Source organism: Myotis yumanensis, unplaced genomic scaffold (assembly GCF_028538775.1).
Source record: "Myotis yumanensis isolate MYYU_CA2020_CCGP unplaced genomic scaffold, mMyoYum1.0.hap1 SCAF_16, whole genome shotgun sequence".
Lineage (NCBI taxonomy): Eukaryota > Metazoa > Chordata > Mammalia > Chiroptera > Vespertilionidae > Myotis > Myotis yumanensis.
In genome coordinates, this window is record NW_027223767.1 from 51,102,447 (window position 1) to 51,113,185 (window position 10,739).

The 10,739-nt window shown below is 56.1% G+C and overlaps 1 long non-coding RNA gene and 1 other non-coding gene across 2 annotated transcripts; both read left to right on the forward strand.

Annotated features, from left to right (window-relative positions):
* The first annotated feature begins 459 nt into the window (after nt 1-459).
* On the forward strand, nt 460-10,431 carry LOC138994088 (uncharacterized). The gene is made up of 5 exons (XR_011468385.1): nt 460-715; nt 842-961; nt 3,064-3,712; nt 5,593-5,703; nt 9,324-10,431. It is a non-coding gene; the product is annotated as an uncharacterized lncRNA (long non-coding RNA).
* LOC138995246 (small Cajal body-specific RNA 16) lies at nt 1,019-1,206 on the forward strand. Its single transcript, XR_011468570.1, has one exon. It is a non-coding gene; the product is annotated as a small Cajal body-specific RNA 16 (non-coding RNA).
* Nucleotides 10,432-10,739: the final 308 nt, after the last annotated feature.

Genomic DNA, 10,739 nt, shown 5'->3' on the forward strand with positions numbered 1-10,739 from the left:
GCAGACAGCATCCCGCTGTCCCCATAGGCAAAGGCAGCCTCCCTGCAGGGACCCTTGCCCTGAGCTGCCTCCTGCTGCCACCTCGGGTGGTGCAAAGAGCACGCGCTGGGCTTGAACCTTGAACCTGGCGCTGCCCCTTCCTGGCGGGCGGAGCTGGGAAAAGGAACTCAACGTCTCTTTCTGGGAAAATAGGGGTGATCACTGTGCCCGCTCCCTTCACAGGGTGCATGAGGAGGAGGAAAGGGGATGCACGCTCAGCTACGTGCACCTGGCAGGCTTCTCCTGTCCCGGGGTTCTCCCCTCGGGCCTAGGCGCTCATTCGCTTTAACCAACATCTCGCCGGCTGCGGCCCCTTTAAGACGGCCTTGGAGGACCCAGTTTCAAAGCCGCGGGCGACCCTCTAGCTGCCGCCTCGATGGTAAGTCGTCACTTCCGGCCGGAAGTGCGCGTGTTCCCGGGTTTCGGCGCGAGGGTGGGAGTATGTGGATCCGCGTGCTCGCTCGTCTCCGAGGGGAGGGTCCCGCTCGGCCCCGGCGGTCGCCGGCCCTGGCCCCGGGGTGACGCGGTCCTGTCGCCGCCACCGGCGCTAGCGAAACCCCGCCGATGGCGGGAGGCCCCTGCTCGCGGCCCGGGACTTCAGGGACGGCTCCCCGCATAGCAACGGGGACTTGGACCGAGGAGGGAACTGGGCGGACGCAGGGCCCCCAAGTTGGAGGTGAGCGGTTGCAGGAGGCGCCGCAGACGCCGGCAAAGCCTCCGGTCCCCGGCTGGGCGGCCCGCGCCTTTTCGGGGAGCGTGTAGACCCCGAATGAATGGGACCCTCCTTGACTCTCTTCCCCAGGGTGTCCTCGGAAAATGAGGAGTCGCCAGTCCCGGCGGCTGGGGGAAGAAGGCGTGCGACGGCTGCCGCCTGCTCCTCGTGATGAGAACTTCCGGAGTGAGCGCCGCGTGGGGGATCCGGGTATGCCAGGCCCGGGACGGGGTGTCGGCGGGCCCGGGACGGGGTGCCGGCGGGCGCGTGGTCTGGGGAAAGGCTCCTGTGTTGCTGAACCTGCCCCGTTGCGGGTTCGGCCTCGTACCTGGGCAGCCCTACCCTGACCTAAAGCAAATTCCCGGGAGGAGTTCTTCCCGGGTTTTGAATTTGCAGTAACAGGTGTGAACATTCTAGAAGCAGTTTGATGATCATGTATGATACTGCAAACAAGACCTGCTGTGGTTATTAGTAACCAGAGAGCGGGTCGTTTTCAAAAACCTGTCAACAGTGTCGGTTCAATAAATATTTACTGTTCCTTTGGCCGGGCACCGCCCGGATGGTTAGGGGCACCGGCAAACGAAGCAGCCCTGGCCCTTGTTCTCAGGGCCTCCAGCCCAGCCGGAGAGACGAGATGGCCGCACTGAAGAGGGTGAGGGGGCTGCTGGGAAGGGAAGCAGGGTTTCCAGGAGAACGCGTATCCCCAGGAGCCTGAAGGAGGCTGGAAGGCATTCCTGAGGATGGGACCCTCGAGCTAGACCAGGGGTCCTCAAACTTTTTAAACAGGGGGCCAGTTCACTGTCCCTCAGACCGTTGGAGGGCCGGACTATAGTTTAAAAAAAAACTGTGAACAAATTCCTATGCACACTGCACATATCTTATTTTGAAGTAAAACAAAACAAAACGGGAGCAAATACAGTATTTGTATTTGCATGTGGCCCATGGGCCGTAGTTTGAGGACCCCTGAGCTAGACTCTGAAGGATGAGCAGGAGTTCGGTGGGCAGGCCAGGGGGCGGCATGTGCAAAGGCCCTGTGGTCTAGCAAGTGTGGCCGGTAGATGAACTGGAAGAAGGCCATGGTAGCCGAGAAAGCAAGGCGGAGAACGGGGTGGAACAAGCCGAGAAGGTGGGGAAGGGCCGGACCACACGGCCTGTGGCTCATGGGAGCATTGGGGTCTTTCCTAAGAATGTGGGGGTCGTCATGGGTTTTAAACATGGGTGATGGGCTGAAGTCTGTAATTTCAGAAGCACACTACTTGCAGAACAACACTGAGACCACTCTGCAGTGATGGACATGGTCCGTGTCCTCCCGGCCGGCAGAGCGGCCACAAGCTGCACGTGGCCCTTGAGCACCTGCAAGCGAGGCTGGTGCCGCTGAGGAACTGGCTTTGAAAATGGAGCAGCCACTGCTGGACAGGGCGGGGCTGGAGTGTATTGGAGGGCGTGGTGACACCCGTCTGGGAATCGTGACACGGGTGCCCTTCTCCATCTCCTGCTCCTCCTCCTCCTACTCCCTGGGGAAGGCCAAGATGGCTTTCGCTCTGGGGAGAGTCCGTGTTGACTTCTCCTGAGGATCCCACTTGGAGTGACGGCTGTGGACCCGCGAGTTTATTTTCCTGGCTGTCGGTCAGCCTGCTCCTTGGGAAGCGGCATTCTCTCTCCCATCTTTGCCTGGTTTGTTGCCAGCACAGAGGGGTGACATCTTCAGCACCCACAGTGGTCAGGGCGCTGTGTCTGAGCCAGGCGGGTGGGGGGAAGGAGAGTGGTCCCTGGTGGCCAGGGCTTAGATCTGGAGAGGTGGCGGCAGTGAGTGCTGGGACATGGGGAAGGGGCCCGTCAGGGTGTGGCCCTGTAAAGGCTGTTTGCAGCTGATGAAACTTGACAAAAGGCAGGAAGCACAGAAGTGCTTGAGGGTGTGGGGAGCTCAGAGCTGGGGATGGGGTGGGGAGACACGGCGTGAGGAAGGGACGAAAATGCAGGGATGAGAGGCTGGTGGGTGGTAGGGGCTGTGCAGTGCAGGCAGGTTCCCGAGGAAGGCCCAGGTGGCGGTGTGCACATGGCGGCCTGGAGAACATGAATGGGGAAGTCCACTGCCGGGAAGTAGGGGGGCACCAGCCCTTGAGGCCAGGGACCCCGAAGACTTGAAAAGAGGAGGGACTGATGGGAGCAGGGTCCCCACGGGGCACCTTCCACATCATATGGGTGGAGGGAGAGTTCGGATCTTGGAGGGCACTCCCTGGCACTGAGTTGTAGCTTCGCTGCATGCTGGCTGCTAAGGTAGAATGGAAACTGACGAAGCGCTCTCTACGCAGGTGAGCTTCCGGGAAGACGTGTGTGCTGCGCGGGAACCTGCTGATTGCACTCCTGCCTGCTTCTCGGGGCCTGAAATGTCGTTGTTCGTCTTAGGACCTGCCAGGTCTGCTGGGTTGAATCGCTGACCAAATCATTTTGAATGTTGACCCGCACAAGACCCCGTTTTGCATGGATGTGAATAAATGGAGACAGACTCCAAGGAGACTTTTCGCACTCTGTTTTCTGTGCCCAGTGACATGTGTCTGCGTCGCCTGTGCTTCTGAGATGCATGGATGGCAGCACTGTTCCCCAGGAAGGTGGCTCACAGAGCACTTACACAGGAGGTGTGAGCGCTGGGGGCCTGTCACCCTTGGGAGCATGAACTGTCCAGAAATGACCATCGCTCGCTGAGCTGATGGGCAGGGGTGGCTGGTGCGGGGCAGCGTGGTGGTCACCTTGTTCAGAGGAGCCACGTCCCTGTTTACCTTATTTCTTCGGTAAATGGGCCAACAGCCATGATGGTGACTCCTGCCAGGCGGGCCTGGCGAGGGTGCGACATGAGCAGGTCCAGTGACCCCTCGGGAGCACTTCGGACGCGTGCGTGATCGTCGCTCACCGTCAGTTACACACGCCTGGGATTTCAGCGCGTTGCCAGCTCTGACCGCCCAGGTGCTGCTGTGGGAGGGTTCGGGGTCTGGGCACTGCCTGCTCCCGAGGGGGTTTCTGTGGGCTCTTGGCCTTTCACCCTCATCGTGTTCACGTTTGGGCCACTGACTACTTACTTGTCTTTCGAGGGAGAAAGTGTAATGATTGCCTGTCACACACTGTGTTAGATGGGGTGGGTACTGGGTAATTGGTACATGACTGGTATTTCTGGAATAAATGTGGATGCCCGGTCGCTGCCTCTCGAGTGCAGATGTCGCTTCCTCACCGTGGCTGCGGGGCCGCCTGGCCTGTCTGGCCTGGGGTCAGCCTGGCCCAGCAGCTGGGGGCCCATGTCTGCAGTCTCGGGTGGGGAGCGGGTCAGCCTTTGGTTTGGCAGGTTAATCAGGAGCGTTAGGTCCTGATCAGCTTCCCCTGAGCTGTGCCTGGTATTTCTGGTGTGACACGGTGCATGGGGAGGCGGGCTCCTTCGCCTGCCTCTGCTTTCTCACTTGCTGGGACACTGATCGACCGAGGAGGGTGTGAGTATCCCCATTGGTCGGTCTGGGACTTAGGGTGGAAGAGCCTGTCGAGAAGAGGGAGGTGAGGACAGGAGTGACTATCCCACCAGTGGACACGGAAGGCCTGGAGTAAGGAGCAGTTACAGCAAGTCAAGGTCCTGCACTTCTCTCTCTGTCCACCAGGGGACGCAGCCTCACACCAGACTTCCCTTTTGTAACTATACAGCTTTTTGGGTTTTCTTTTGTAATTTAGCCAGGACCTTATTTCACTGGAAAGTTATGTAGGGAGTTCATCTGCAGGGCTGGGCTCTTTCTTTGGAATCTGCCAGGGTGCCCAGTGGCATACAGTGCCCGGGAGTGTTAGGGTGTCACGACGTGGACGCCCCCCCCAACCAGACGCAGTCATGGGACATGGCCGGGCTGTGCACTTGGGGATGAGAGCGCGTTCCAATGTGGCTTTTGGTCGAGATTCTCTGCGGGTGACGACGGCCGGTGTCACTCAGCGCAGCCTGAGGAAGGGTAGGGTGGGTGCAGCGCAGACCAGTGTCTGAAGTCCCGGCCAGCGTGTCGGGTGTAAAGGGGCTTACGAGCGGCCAGAGCATTGCTCAGACTTGGACTCGAAAGCTACTTGTCAAGACCGAACACAGGCTGTTGGAGCCGGTGTGGCTTAATGGCTGGCTGTCCCCGTCAGAAAGTGCTTTGACTTGGAGAAGGAGGCTACGGCTCTGCAAGTGCAATCCCCGTGCAGAGCTGAATGTTCTCTGGCTCCCAAGCCCGGAGACAGCTTTCTGATGGATTAGACATGTCAGATTGCACACTTGCCGCCGGCCACCTTGGGCTTCCCTTCCCGTGAGGGGAGATGAGACGCCGAGGGCTTTGGGAACAAGGAATCCACAGGGCGGGGGTGGGGGGGGAGTAGGGTGGTCAGGAAAGGCCCCAACCCTCAGGTCAGGGGGTAAGTCCTGTGACAGCCTGGAAGCGTATTCAAGGTCGAGGGACAGCCAGGGCACAGGTCGCCAGTCCAGCCAATATAGAGGAGCGCGAACAAGAGGCGTTACGGGGAGGCTGGGAGGAGGCGGGACCAGGTCTCGCAGGGCAGGTAGAAGGTTTGGCTTTTACAGTGAGTAGCATCAGTAGCCCATTTTCTCCTCATCTCTTAGGGACCTTTTTCCCCAGCGGCAGGCTGCGTTAGAAGTATTTCCTGTCTGTGCTGGCACATCTGCCCATTGAGCCGACCCCCGGTCTGCAGAGGGAGCGCTCTTCCCTGGCAGCTGTAGAGGCTTGCTCTTGGCTCTGCTGAATTCTGACGGGGCGAGGGACAGGGACAAACAACGTTTGGATGTGACAGGTAAGTTCCTGCAGCCAACCTGTGCCTTCACCTCGTAGGGGAAGCCAGAGAGGCCTGCGTGTCTGCTGCCTCCTCATGAAGCCACCACCTGTATTCCTGCCCGTTTGCACCTCGGGGAACAGCTTGCTTGCTGTTCCAACAAAGAGTAGGTGAGTTTTATTTAAATCACGTAAACTGCTATCCAGAGGGCTACCCAAGGGCGTTCTCCTGGCATCCTCACTAGCTAGAGGCCTGTTTGCTTTCACATGGTTGCACATAATGAATGCATTTAAAACAGTTACTCGTCCTAACACTTTTTCACATGAATTATGCAGCTACAGCAGAAAACTGTTCTTTCATTGCAAATTTAATTAGCGTGGAGCCGCATGAGCTGTCGGAGGGTCACGTGTCTTCCGGGCCGTCCCGTCCACTGTGCGGTGTGGTGGTTCGCAGCGCCGCTTCAGAAGGGCAGCCGCCCTCAGCAGGACATTGAGAAATCGCGTGGCATTAAAATAAGACTCTACCTCCTTTGCACCCCAAATTCCTTTGCACCCAAATTCCACGACTTGGGTTTTTGATACTGACCTGCCTGAGGCTGGCTGTCCCCAGTGGGTGCATTTCCTTAAGTCAAACCGACATGTGTGCCCACGTGAGTTATGGGCAAAGCTCCTGCAAATGGCCTTCACTAATGTGCTGTCTTTGTTCCAAATTCCTTCAGCCCTTTGAAGGTTAACGAGGGAGATAAAAAAGAAGATATTAAGTCAAAATGAAATAAAGCGTGCACTTCCTCTGGTCATTTGAACTATGTGTAACACTGCTTGGTGTTGGACTATAATTTTTCCCCTGAAGTAATAATAATGCGCTGTTGTTATTATCGTGGGATCAGAGGCTGAGAGGGAGCAGCCCCTGCCCCACCCACCCCTTCCCCCAGGCCTCCCTCCGGGATCGTCTTCAGGTCGCTTAGCTCGGTCTTCCAGACCCCCCCCCCCCAGTTCTGAGTAGCAGGTTGTGCTGCTCCTTTTGGCTCATTCTGCCTTTGCCTGCGGACTTGCTCTCCGGTGGATTCAGGCTGCGCCTCGCTGCGACCCCTCCCGTCCATCTTGTGTTGCTTGTTGCGGTTGCAGGCAGTGTGTGTGATGCACCCACCAGGGCTCCCCAGCACCTGGCGCGGCAGCTCTGCATTTCCTTCTTGTTCTCTCCTCGTGGTCTTGCTGTGTCTTGGCTGGGCTTTCTCTGAACCTCTCGCTAATTCTCCCCACATGTCCTGGTAGCCTCGGCATAACTTCACACGAGGTCAGCACAGTGAGTGCTCTGTCCGTTCCAATTTCATTAGATGAGGGAGAGGAGACTTCAGACCGTTTCGCTCTGAGTGTGTGTTAGTTTTGTTCTAGTCTCGGGTGCCAGGGGCGAGGTAGGGATATTTCATAGGAAATAGGCTGGATTATCGCCGTCAGGCTGAACACAGAACCGCTGGCTCCGGGTCCCGGCCGCCAGCTGGGCGGGTGACTGGTTTCCCCCAGGCCTTGCAGATGGTGTCAGGGATGCCAGCCTCACCCCAGAAGGAGGCTGTGCGTTACGTCGGGTTCAGAGGGCTCTGTCCCAAGCCTGGTCCAGACCAGGTTTTTATTTCACGAGCCCTCTCTGGGACCTCGGCGTCACGTCTGTCTTGGTTAGACGTGTGACTTGGTCAGGAAGGTCTGTACATAAACGCGTGTACGGCCTAGTTCAGCGCTTCCCAAGCAGTGAGCGCATGAACCCCCTGGTCTGTCGGGCAGGGTGTGGGCAGCGGCCGGGGCTGTGCCTGGGACCCTGCGTTTCTCGCCAGCCCAGCCGCTGGCCTGAGGCCACACCGCGGAGCCAGGGCGGGCACTGCCCCGGACACTTCTCCCAGGTGGTGGTGTGGTGCCGTGTCGTAGCCAGTGACAGGAGCCAGTCTCCCAGGCCGTGACTCAGCCTTGGAGGGGATTTATGACATCGAGTTCTGTGGGAGGTTCTGCTTTTAGGAAGACGGAGTTCAGAAAGCAAAACAAAAGAACTGGCATCCTTCACCTGCCTTTTTAGTCTGATTTTGCTAATAATCAAGGAAATCACCCTCGACTCCCTCCTCCAGGGAAGGGGAAATGGAAGTGACTCAGATCTGCCTGCGGTCAGGAGAGAAGTGGCTCCAGCCTCCGTCCTGAGCCTCCCCCTGCCCTCACCTCCCCGGCAGCCGAGGTCCCCTGGGAACACCGTGTCCAGCCAGCAGCTCCGCGAGCAATGGCTTGTGCGTCACCTGCAGGAGCTCATTCATCCCCCGGGGTGCAGTTTACATCAGGTCACTGTGTATTGGAGGGAAGCAGCCCCATGTCGAGTTTTAATGACTTCAGATCCGGGGCAGGAGGAAGGCTTTTAATTTATTCAGCCACCCTCGCTATGGACCCATGGAGGGTAGGGGGAGTTCCAGCTTCACTTGGGAGGTTCCAGCCCATCGGTGGCACTGGAAGTCCCTGTGACAAAGGGCCCCTGCTGATGGGTTTCATTCCACCGTCTCTGAATGTGATGGGATTGACCTTCATGCCATTGTTTTCAGCCCCTCTGCCCCACGCACTCCCACGTGCGTGCACACACACAGGTGAATGAAATGAGACAAGCCAGGGGGTGGGGCCCCAGGTTTTTGTTTTTTTAAAAAAATATATTTTACTGATTTTTTACAGAGAGGAGGGGAGAGGGATAGAGAGTTAGAAACACCGATGAGAGAGAAACATCGATCAGCTGCCTCCTGCACACCCCCTACTGGGGATGTGCCCGCAACCAAGGTACATGCCCTTGACCGGAATCCAACCTGGGACCCTTGAGTCTGCAGGCCGACGCTCTATCCACTGAGCCAAACCGGTTAGGGCTAGGGCTCCCAGTTTTAGAAGGTTATTGTATATAGGCGTCATTTCACTCGAAATGTTTATTTCATCTCCATTCTGTTCAAACTGTCTCAAGACAAAAATGATGAAATAAAGGATGTTTAATCAGATTGTTCAGCTGCCTTCCAGTGACTGACTGTTCTACTTCCTGTAGCATTTATTTTCATACCTGGCCCTGGAAGCGTTTACCGCTCCACGTGTTCTAAAAGGAGCAAAATAACCCACGAGTGCTTGGTATCTGCTGCTAAAGGACAGCGTTCGACCCAGTAAACTTGGAGGCCCGCTGGGCGCATCCCATTGGACAGCCGAGGAGCTCCGAGGGTCTTACAGCTGGAAGGGCGGGGCAGGGGAGTTACCAGCAAAAGGAGAGAAAGGACCCTTTCTCGCCAGGTCCCTGGGTGGAGGGGTGGCAGGGTCTTATCAGGCAGATCACCTCACTCTCAGACCCATTGGTTTGAAATTGCACTCCTGGGAGGAGCGGCAACTGCAGTTAGATCGGTTATAAGGTTTGGGTTTGCTGACGTGGCTGAGTAAAAGCGACTCTATTTTTGGCCTGTTTCTTCTTCTAACACCGCTCACCCCCAGCCATCAGAGTCCCCAGTTTCACGGTAGGTCAGCAGATAATCATCCACCACATTAACCAAGTCAGTAAAACATGAATATCCTAATCTGCACATTTTTGGAAAGTGGTATCATAATTCATCATTTGTCGGCTTACAAATATTTTCCTTGGAATACCCTGTGCTTCTCAGTTCTGAACTTCCCGTACAAACAACACAATAGTTGGAACCAACTGCAGGCAAACTGCCTCGCCTCTGACTTCTGCCTGTTCCCCAGAAGAGAGGAGGGGACTTGTTTACTGGGTGTTCACTGAGGAACATTCTTTGTCTTCCAAGGAGCACAAGAGGACAGTTCCTGCATGAGAACAGGAAGCCCAGTCCCTGCAGCCCTTGGACCCCTGACTGAGCTCCGAGAGGAAGTGCCCTTGGTGGCCAGGCTGCAGGGGGAGGAAGTGGCCTGCGTCGTGGGACTAAGAAGACAGTCGTCTTGGGAGGGGGCGGGGAGACAGTCCTCAGTTTCCCATCAGAGCCTGGCCTTGCACAACCAGTTACGGAAGTGGCTGGTGTGAGGACAGTGGGAGGAGCCAGAGGCAGACCTACACCCTCTCGGAGTGAAAGAGATTTAATTCTCAAAATTAGCCCAAACTGGAAGCAACCAGAGGCCAAAAGGGGAGATCAGTTACCTGAGGTACAGTGGAAAGGGCTTAGGAGCGAGGGGAAAGCAGGTGTCAGCGGACTGTGTGGTTTCATTTACACAAAGTCTAAAATCAGGCAGCAGGAATGCTGTGTGCGGCTCAGGAAACTGGTTATGGGGGCCTGGGACATGGGCTGGCAGGGGTAGGGGGCTTTTGGAACAGGTCTCTCTCTCTCTCTCTCTCTCTCTCTCTCTCTCTATATATATATATATATATATATGTTTTTTACAGAGAGGAAGGAAGAGGGATAGAGTTAGAAACATCGATGAGAGAGAAACGTTAATCAGCTGCCTCCTGTACACCCCCTACTGGGGTTGTGCCCGCAACCAAGGTACATGCCCTTGACCGGAATCCAACCTGGGACCCTTCAGTCTGCAGGCCGACGCTCTATCCACTGAGCCAAACTGGTTAGGGCAATCCTTATCTTTTTTAAATAAATATGTTTTTATTGATATCGGAGAGGAAGGAAGAGAGATAGAAGCATCGATGATGAGAGAGAATCATTGATCAGCTGCCTCCTGCATGCCTCACATGGGGGATCAAGCCTGCAACCCGGGCCTGTGCCCTGACCAGGAATGGAACCTTGACCTCCTGGTTTTATAGGTTGATGCTCAACCACTGAGCCACACTGGCTGCTAGGCAACGGGTCCTTATCTTAATCCATCCACAGGGTGGACGTAGGTGTCTCCTTGTGTATGTGAAAAACAGACCTAACGTGCTTTTCACTGTGTAAATATTTCCTCAATAAAAACGAAAACATTGTGTGCTTGTGTGATTCCAGTTACGAAGTTCACGAACAGGAAAACTAGGCTATGATGCAGATGTCAAGAGAGGTTGCCTTTGGGGAGGGAGGGGGGGACTAGGGTAAGGGTACCCGGGACCGGGGTGTAAGAGTTCGTGGTTGGTTGGAGCTGTGGTCTCTGACCTAGTTCAGCCGTGTGCTGAGGATTTGTGATTTCCCGCTTGGATGCTATGCTTTATAAGAGATTATTCAAAATGTTACATACAGTGTGGTCCCGGATTTTGGGTGAAAATATGTATGCAAAGAAAAAGAACT